Source organism: Fragaria vesca, linkage group LG1 (genome assembly GCF_000184155.1).
Source record: "Fragaria vesca subsp. vesca linkage group LG1, FraVesHawaii_1.0, whole genome shotgun sequence".
Taxonomy (NCBI): Eukaryota; Viridiplantae; Streptophyta; class Magnoliopsida; order Rosales; family Rosaceae; genus Fragaria; species Fragaria vesca.
In genome coordinates this window covers 619,277-628,304 of record NC_020491.1, presented here as the reverse complement: position 1 = coordinate 628,304, position 9,028 = coordinate 619,277, and positions in this window count along the sequence as shown.

Below are 9,028 nucleotides of genomic sequence, written 5' to 3'. Positions count from 1 at the left end.
GCTGCTCGCCTACTCCGGCCCTCCCTCCCTCTCCTGCTGCTCCGGTCCTCCCTCCTCCTCCTGCTGCTCCAGCCCTCCCTCCTCCTCCTGCTGTTCCGGTCCTCCCTCCTCCTCCTGCTGTTCCAGCCTCGAGCCCTCCCTCCTCCTCGAGTACATTTCTGTTTCACATTTCATTTTGTGTTTGCTTTGATTTTCCGGTCAATTGCAATGTTGTGGTGTTGTTAGGAAGTGTATATTTGTATTTAGGAAGTGTATATTTTTATTTAGTATTTTTAGGAAGTGTATATTTTTATTTAGGAAGTGTATATTTGTATTTAGTATTTAGGAAGTGTATATTTTTTTTTTGACTAATTTAATGGGTTTACATTGTTTGATTTTGTGGTGTTGTCACGAATATGAAAATAAGCATGAAATTAATATTTTAAACAGGATGAGCGGTAATATTAGATCGACGAAGGGTTCGAAGGGCCAAAGGTCTGAATCATCTAAGGGAACCTCTAGCAACCCTCAAACGTCGTTTCAGGGCCCCATGACAGCCAGACGTGCGAGCCTTTTGCAGATGGCACAGAGGCAGCCGGAGGTGCACCCTTCATCAAGGCAGTGGGGCGTCCCTCATTCCTCGAGGCAGTTGTGGCCTCAGACCCAGACGGAAGTGTCTGCACCCCGTATGCCTGAGATACACCAGGCGCCCACTCCAGGTCCTACTTCTTCGGATAGTGGGTCATCTGGGGTACATGCTGCCGCCTCATCTGTTCCTTCCGCGGATGATACCGGCCTTACCTGCAGTCAATGACTCAGGGACGCCGATTTATTCACTGCCCCCGCCAGTGGCTCCATCAGCGGCGTACCGGTTCGTGCCTTTTGATACGCCTCTTATTTCCGCGAGGGTATCATCATCGGCAACAGAGACGGAATCCGTCGCGTCCGCCGCATCGCCGTCAGGTAATGAAAGATGAATGATTTGTTTTCTTATAATTCTCCGATTTTAATAATCAATTTGGTTTATCATGTGATAGGCACCGTCGGAGCGAAGCCGGCAAAGAAGAAGAGAGGCCCCGTCACAGAGAAGGCTCTCGAGAAGATCGTCGGTACCTCAGGGAGGATCGTCATCCGTACTGACGAGGATGGCGACATAGTATCGGGCGGGAAGTCGAGGACGTACTCCGGCCGCGTGGGATTGCTCATTAGGGATAGAGTCCCTATGTTGTGGTCAGACTGGGGCGAGGTCCCGCAGGAGGTTAAGGACATGGTCCACAACGCGATGTCGGTGAGTTTACAAAATGCCTCAATAATATTATGTATTACATTGTTGATTTCTCGAAAAACTAAACTAATAAACGGTTAAATGCAGGTGTGGTTTGAGGTTCCCGAGCACCTGAAGAGCAGCTGGGCGGACGTTGTGCATGGGGGAAGGTACGTTGGGAAGTTAATGAAAAAACAAAATTGTATGTGATATTAATAATATTTCTAATATTTTTGTTGTATCTGTAGGTACAAGGAGTGGAAGAACGAGTTGCGGACCCACTGGACTACGAACGGGAACGCACGTTCTGGTACCCTTGCTGAGTTCCAGTACAGGGAGTACGAGTGGTGTTGGCTTCTGACATCAGAATTCAACAACCCTCGTTAACAGGTATTTAAAAAAATTAATTAGTTAATTTTTCATTAAGTACGTGCGTTTTTAAATATTTTACTAATTGTTTATTTTTTTCTTTGAAGGCCGTTTCCCGGGCGAACGCTCAGAACCGGCAACGCTCAGAACCGGCAATGCAACACAAGGAACCATCGTGCCGGTTCTTGACCGTTCGCTGTCTTCATGGATGAGGCCGCCGGGGAATATCTAGAAGTCAACCAGTATGTCTATACGTACGAGAAGACATATCCTGACGCCCAGAAAGATATTGTAAGTTATCTTACGTTTTTAAATTTTTAATTTTACTTATATATATGTCAAAATGTTAATTAATAATTTTTTTCCTATCCAATTAGGTGAAGGTGAGGGAGGCTAGTGACGAGATGATGAGTGCTATAGTGAGAGAGACATGGCCGGACATGCAGGAGGAAGAGATGTCCGAAGCCATGTCCCGGATTGACACTTCGGATCCGACGGTTGGGGCGAAGATCATGGGCACAGCCTTCCCACCGCGAGCAAACAACTTCTACTGCCGGGGTCTAGGAAAGAAGGGCGAGGGGGTCCTGAAGACCACTTCAGGATTTCAAAGAAAGGCAGCCTCGACCAGCAGCAGGACCACGACCACGACCACTAGGACGACTCAGCTAGAGTCGGAAGTTCAGAGACTACGGGAACAGCAAGCTGCTCAGGCTGCCTATAATGCCTCGTAGGTAGCCTATAATGCCTCGCAGGCAGCCTATAATGCCGTGCAGGCAGCCTATGTTGCCGAGATACATGCCATCTAGCAGGCCCAACAACAGCAGATGTTACAGTACATGCAAAACTTTACAGCTGCCCAGCTTCAGGGACTTCCGGCTCCACCCATGCCTATGGCTATACCGCTACCCCAGCCGCCGCAACCTCCGCAGCAACCTCCGCAGGAGCCTGCAGAAACAGATATTAATTTAGACGATCTAGATTTTGTGTAGTTGATTAATTATATATTGTTGTATGTGCTTATTGTTGTTGTTGGTTATATGGAACTGTTTTAAAGTATTTTGCAGCTTGCTTGGAATGGTAATTTAGAAATTTCAGTTTTTTTTTTACTGGAATGGACTTATAGCCGACGAAATACGCAATAATTCGTCGGCTATAGTATTTTAAATTTTTTTAAATAAGGTTTAGCCGACGAATTATGGCATGTTTTGTCGGCTAAACCCTTCTAAAGCTGATGAAACAGACTATATTTCGTCATCTTTAGTTATTTTTTAATTTTTAATTAAACACTTTAGCCGACGAGTATCTTAAATGTTTCGTCGGCTAAAGTCTGAGAAAAAACCGAAGACATGTTTTTCGTCGGCTAAACTCTTGGACTATAGCCGACGAATATCTTAAATTTTTCGTCGGCTAAAGTCTGGGAAAAAAACCGACGACATGGTTTTTGTCGGCTAAACTCTGGGACTATAGCCGACGACGTCTTCTAGTTTCGTCGGCTAAAGTCATCACCGACGACCTTTTCCCAACGAAATCTTAGCCGATGAGCCTTCGGCTAAGAAGATTTATAGTAGATTTATAAAGTCATCACCGGTATAATTCAATCATTGTAATCACAGAAGATTTATAAAGGCACAAAATCCAAACATAGTTGTCGGTTCCTTAGAATGTTGTGGATAGTTCCACTATCTGCGAAGCACTCAATGTCTCTATTAGACAATTCTACAAAATGGAGTAGATAAGAGAGTAAATAGTTCCACTTGAACCATTTAGAATGATTGAAAGAAGCTACAAAAAGCTGCAATCCCGAGAGTGCATAAAAATTTTGGCGTAGAATGATCTTTGCGCACTAAAATAGCCATAACTTCTTTGTTAAAATAGATATAGATGAACCGTGAAAGGTTCTGAAAACTAGACTCATAGAGCTTTCCAATGATATAAAGCTCACTGTCTGATTCGTCCGGAGCTGTTCACAAAGCTCAAACGAAGTTGACTATCTAGAAGGGACAAATTGCTGTTTTTCGCAGATTTGGCATTAGCAAAGCTTTGAAGCTTGCAGATGGCATGTGGGCATAAGCCGAAGCCAAAATGACGTGTATATGATTAAAATCAAGTCCTTTTGGTCGTTCCAAGGTCGAACTCCATGACTAGTTAGCAAAAGCTCCCTGACATGAACATAAATTAACTCAGAGGACCTAGATGATTCGATCATGATAATGATTGTCCGGTTTTGATTACTCTTCAACGTCTTTTGTAAGACGACAATTGGTTTAATAGCGTACGGGGATCCAAAATTAAAAGCTTTCGGTAACTCTAAGTTAGTATGACCAGACATGTCCGTGAATAGTCGGTAGTGCGAGGCACACTTGAAACCACTATCTTCTTAATTTCGGACAATTCTAAGACATCACACTGAGCTTGGATGAGCCTAGTTGAACAATTGATGATGGAAAATCTACTATACGGTAGAAGACTTAACCGGAAACACGTTGTCGATCTTCCTTGAGGATGCAAGGCCGTGTGTCATCTTCACTTGGAAGAGACCAAAACGGCACAATCTAACCATGTAGATTGTAAATATGCCATGTAAAAATGTACATCTTGTTTGTAAATCAATACGAACCATAAGAGAAGAATAGTTTCACTTCGAAAAAGTTCTCAAAGCATTTATTACTGCTAATATTAGTATATATCGAGGTCTCGAATAAACAAAAGACATCAATACGACGTCTTATTACATATAGCTTGGAAAGAAAATCAATGGCTAGCCAATGACGTTAAAGTCATGGGTAGCTAGAGTAGGATCCGAATCTTTGAAATCCGCGATCATGAGGATGACGTTCTTGTCCTCATATTGATTTTTCCTACCTTTTTGTATGCATTCACGATTTGAGGATGAACTTGACAATCTTAAACCAATGATCCGGAGATTCATAAAGGTTGCATTGTCATGAGCTGACGTGAGTTGTTTTGACAAATATAATTGGTGTCTAGACCGGGAATGTCGCCATTAGGGCCGACGGCACCTCCCCCTCTTTTATAGACATCGGCACAGTGTTTTCTACCATTGTTGTGACCCATATTGTTGTCCCCATATTAGGGGACAATCTCAAATACGTTTATCGCATTAGCGTATGTACAATTACCGTTTGCAATTATACAATTCTCGTTTGTCCTCATATTGATTTTCTGTACCTTTTTGTATGCATTCACGATTTGAGGATGAACTTGACAATCTTAAACCAATGATCCGGAGATCCATAAAGGTTGCATTGTCATGAGCTGACGTGAGTTGTTTTGACAAATATAATTGGTGTCTGGAGTGTCGCCATTAGGGCCGGCGGCACGTCCCCCTCTTTTCTAGACATTGGCACGGTGTTTTCTTACCGTTGCCGTGACCCATATTGTTGTCCCCATATTAGGAGACAATCTCAAATACGTTTATCGCATTAGCTTATGTACAATTCCCGTTTGCAACTGTATGATCAAAATCAAGTCTCGTTGGTAATTCTAAACGAACTTGGAGGACCTAGATAACTTGATGATGATCGAATCCGCTAAAGATTATGGATCATGATGCCACAAAAGATCATCGACAGTATGTAGTCATTTAAAGTGGTAAGCAATCCACTTGACTAATAACTCAACAAGTAGAGTTATATGAACGTTTCAAGAAACGCTCCATGAGTGCATTCCACGGTCATTACTTTTTGCACAGATTGCTATTGAAGGCTTTTGTCGATGTGGCGCGTCAAAAACTTTGAGCGCATGAGATATGAAATCTCGGCTTTTAGGCTTGTTAGCCTGGGGGTCAAAACATGTGGTTTAATCCTTTCTAATGAAAGGTTCCACAGATATCAAGCGAAGATTCGTCTTAGGCATCGAGTACGTCAAAACTCAAAGGAGCAGAACGTGACATTGGTCTTGCATACAAAACCAAGCTGTTATGAGACTCGATAGAGGTCACAAACGATGCTTTTAATGGTTTGTCCTTCGGATTGATTACACACAATCTGGAAAAGCCGCGAATTGATCAAACACAATTCGGAAAAAGACCTCGGATTGATCAAACACAATCCGGAGAAAGGTCAGGGTTGATCATACACAACCTTGACAAGGAAACAAGAGTGATCAAACACATTCTTGACCCGCGAATAAAATTTCAGAATTTTGGTACCTGCACGCACAAAATCCCAAGCATAGAATGGAGATGGAGAAGGAAGGAAAGGATTTTATCCTCCCTGAGTTATTGAACTTGGAAAAGTTTAGGGTTTCAAAACATACCTTTCGAAACTTCAAACACTTGAAGAAGTCGAAAATTGTAGTCGGAGGAAACCAAAATCGCCGGCGGGCGACGGCTAAGGGATTGACAGCCGGTGATGTCGAACGGTAGCCAGGAAAACAGGCGGCGGCGGCAGTCGGACATAGGAGCCGTAAAAACGTTTTTTTTTTTTAGCGTTTTGGAAAACAAATGGTGGGTTATTGGCTCTAGGGTTAGAACAAAGTGCATGATAACGTGATGAAGGGTAAAGTGTAGAGAAAGAGAGATACACTACCAGAAAAAAGGCTTTAGCCGACGAAAATAAAAAAACCAGGCCGACGAATTATTTTTTCGTCGGCTAATTTAAATTTTCGTCGGTTGAAATAATTTTTTCGTCGGCTATACTATACTTTAGCCGACGAAATTTTTTTTTCGTCGGCCAAAGGTTTCCTTTGTCGGCTAAAGTATTTTAATAGACGAAAAAAAAATCTCGTCGGCTATTATCAAAGATATTCGTTGGCTAAAAGAAAAACAATAAAATGTTGTACAACTTGCTTAGTAGGTTTTAAACAAATACACAACTTTGTGAACCAACTCTACATAGAAGCAAAATTAACAAAAATATGGTGAAATAAGATGTGTTCAGAATGATGAAATACGGTTATGGTTCAAAAATCACGTAAATTGGGTAACGTCTCTGATGTAGAACAGTCGAAACCCGGTATGCTGCAGATTTGGCGTTCGGTGTCCGATTGACTATTGTGATAACTTTCCAGAAGCGTAACGGCCCTACGAGTCAAACTCATTGCTATTCCATGACATATGGGCCTTTTTGGCCATCCGAGTCCGTTTAGGGCTTCAAAATGTAGTTTTCTTATTTCCGATTAGAGTTGACCGTTTCGATCGAGCCCTTAACGTTGTCGAATCTAATTGAATTTTTTACCATAGACATCTTTCGTCATAATGATCATATCTGACTGTCAAATTTTGGTTTGTGAATTTTAGTCATCGGAATCACAACGTGTCTACTAATGTTGTATAACTTGTTTAATAGGTTATACAACTTTATGAACCAACTCTACATAGGAAGCAAAATTATCAAAAATCTCGTGAAATAAGATGTGTTCAGAATGGTGAAATACGGCTATGGTTCAAAAATCACGTAAATCAGGTAACGTCTCGATGCTGATAGTAGCGGTCAACCCTATTTTGCAATTATTATTCCCTATGGGGAGCCCTATCGTCAAAAAGTAAATGTCTCAAAATTTTTATATAGGCGGTTGCGTCTCATCTGCGTGAAAGTTTTTCGTGTGGAAGGTTTGACCAAACTACGTAATATAGAGGGAGATATGAGCGTTTTCGTGAATTTATAAACTTTAGCCGACGAGATATTAAAAAAGTCGTCGGTTAAGGTCAAAATTTTTTGGCGGTAAACCAAATTTGGAGGAAAATTTTCAAAGGACTTTAGCTGATGAAAATATATGAAAAGTCGTCGGCTAAAGTTGAAAAATTTTCAACCAAATTTTTTTGGCGGTTAACCAAAATTTTCAAAATTTTCAAAAGAGTTTAGTCGACGAAAATAAAGAATTTCGTCGGGTAAAGTTCTTTATATAGAAGTTTTACCGGAGGTGGATGGTAAAAAGTCAGAAAATCAGAAAAAGTTCCGGATTTTTTCTCTGTCTAGCTCCGCCGTCAAGCAACTGGAGACCGCCACACTTGTCCCAAAAGCTTCGCCGTCGTCTCTACTTCATTGTTGGATAGGTGGTGCATCAAGTGGCGCCGCCGTGAGGGATAAAACGAGCTCCAAAACTCCGCCGGTTCAGATTCGGTGTCGATTGAATTTCTCCTTCCTCAGGTCACCATTTGATGAGTTCTATATATGGATAAGTTGAGTTTGATTAGTACTACATTCCCTTAGAATTTGGTAGCTCGATTCGGTGTGTGTGAGGAGAATCGAAGATTTGAAGTTTTTAGGGTTTAAAATTGGGGATTTTTATATTTTGATTCAATTGACCTGTTTAGGCTTAGAATTGGGCTTCGACTTCTTCTAGAAAGTTGTTCAAAATGTTGAGAGGAAGATTCTATCAAATTTTGGTGGTGATTAGAGGTGGCCGAAAGTTTCTGCAGTTTTTTTTTCAAAAACCAGCAACTTTAGCCGACGATATTTAAATACTATATTCGTCGGCTATAATATTTTTTAATTTTTTATAAGGTTTTGCCGACGAAATATGGCATGTTTCGTCGTCTATAGTTATTTTTAATTTTTTTTATAAGGTTTAGCCGACGAAACAGACTATATTTCGTCGGCTATAGTTAGAGGTGGGCATCCGAAACCGGTCCCGAAGGCCCATCCCGATCCCGTCCCTAAAATTCAGGAGACGAGACGGGACTTCGTTTTGAATATTGAAGGCCCGTCCCGATCCCGTCCCGTTTTGAAAAATCGGGTTCGGGATCAGGCCTTATTAGCTGGATCCCGTTTAGGCCCGGCCCGTCCCGTTTAAAAAAATAAATGTGGTGAGTTAATCTACACCGTCTGATCTGTGGTAAGTTGTTAACCACTTAACCCTAATTGGCTAATTCTATCATAGCCACTCTTCACTTCTTTGATCTCTCTCAGTCTCTCTCACTCTCTGCGAACTTGCGAAGTGCGAACTCTCTCTCTCTCTCGCACTCGGTACTTCAGTCTTCGCCTTCGCCGTCGTCGTCGTCGTCGCCGTCGTCAAATCTCAATCGGTGCAAGGTGAGTTGGGATAACAAACAGAGTCTTCAGCTCAAGCTCTAGTCTCTCATTGAGGTAAGATTTTAATTGGAATCAGAGTGTTGTGGACAATGTTGTTAGTTGTTACCTGTTAGTTCTTTGCTGAAAGTTCAATTCTGCTTACTTGAATTTGATGTTGAAGGAATCGATTATGACTTGATTGAGTTGATTCATCTAGTTTCAGCTTTATTTGATGTGTGTTGAGGTTTTTGACTTGATTCTCTTGTTAGTCATTGCATCGATGATGATTGTGGAAGAGTCCTCACAGAACTTCAAGTTTTACTTGCTTTTTTGTGCTTTAGAGTTTGGTTTATACTTGTTTGGTTGATCAAGTAACCATGAGTACTAGAAAACGTTGGTGACATCAGATGTTTAAACTAGATTGTGTTATTCTCCAGAATCT